Here is a 1,632-nt window from a genome sequence, read left to right as displayed (position 1 = left end):
ATCTACACACAATACCCCATGACAAAGTAAAAACAGGTTTTGAGAAAGACCCTTTACGATGAGACTCGAAATTGAGCTCAGGTGCATCCTGTTTCTATTGATCATCCTTGAGATGTTTCTACAACTTGATTGGAGTCCACCTGTGGTAAATGCAATTGATTGGACATGATTTTGAAAGGCACACACCTGTCTGTCTATATAAGGTCCCACAGTTGACAGTGCATGTCAGAACAAAAACCAAGCCATGAAGTCGAAGGAATTGTCCATAGAGCTCTGAGACAGAATTGTGTCGAGGCACAGATTTGGAGAATAGTACTAAAACATTTCTGCAGCATTGAAGGTCCCCAAGAACACACTGGCCTTCATCATTCTTAAATGTTAACAAGTTTTGAGCCACCAAGACTTTCCTAGAGCTGGCCGCCCGGACAAACTGAGCAATCGGGGGAGAAGGGCCCGGGTCAGGGAGGTGACCAAGAAGCCGATCGTCACTCTGACAGAGCTCCAGAGTTCCTCTGTGGAGATGAGAACCTTCCAGAAGGACAACCATCACTGCAGCACTCTACCAATCAGGCCTTTATCGTAGAGTGGCCAGATGGAAGCCACTCTTCAGTAAAAGGCATGACAGTCCGCTTGGAGTTTGCCAAAAATAATCTAAAGGACTCTGACCATGGGAAACCAAGATTGAACTCTTTTGTCTGAATGCCAAGCGTCACATCTGGAGGAAACCTAGCACCATCCCTACGGTGAAGCATGGTGGTGGCAGCATCATGCTGTGGGGATGTTTTTGAGAGGCAGGGACTGGGAGACTAGTCAGGATTGAGGGAAAGATGAACGGAGCAAAGTACAGAGAGATCCTTGAAGAAAACCTGCTCCAGAGCACTCAGGGCCTCAAAATGGGGTGAAGTTTCACCTTCCAACAGGACAACAACCCTAAGAACACAGCCAAGACAGTGGTGGAGTAGTTTTGTGACAGGTCTCAATGTCCTTGAGTGACCCAGCAAGAGCCTGGACTTGAACACGATCGAAAATCTTTGGAGAGACGTGAAAATAGCTGTGCAGCGACGCTCCCCATCCAACCTGAGAGCTTGAGAGGATCTTCAGAGAAGAATGGGAAAAACTCCCCAAATACAGGTGTGCCAAGTTTGTAGCTGGCAAAAAAAATCTAAAAACCAGTTTTTGCTTTGTCATTATGGGGTATTGTATGTAGATTGATAGGGAAAAAAGCCATTTTAAAATAAGGCTGTAACGTAACAAAATGTGGGAAAAGTCAAGGATACTGAATACTTTCCAAATGCACTGTTATTTTTAGTATTACGTTATTGATTACTGTATTGTGTTTAGAGCTTGCAAGAAAGGCATTTCATTGTACATGTGCACGTGATATTAACTTGGGAAAAAAACTGATCGGCTGTCTTTTTATGCTTAACTGTGTGGAATTTTTGGAGAGGAGCATCTCTAACAACGCTGCTTTGTGTGAAAACCAGTGTCTAACAAGTCGCCTCAGGCTCCTTATGCGTGGAAATCTTCTTAAATTGGGTAAATAAAACGTGAACTGACTCATAAGTATTTTCCCACTGAAAAAGCTCCTATAGTGACAGACAACATAGAATGTGAAATAAGCCACAACACTGC

Source organism: Salmo trutta, chromosome 10 (assembly GCF_901001165.1).
Source record: "Salmo trutta chromosome 10, fSalTru1.1, whole genome shotgun sequence".
NCBI classification, from domain to species: Eukaryota; Metazoa; Chordata; class Actinopteri; order Salmoniformes; family Salmonidae; genus Salmo; species Salmo trutta.
Note: the sequence above shows the minus strand (reverse complement) of the source record.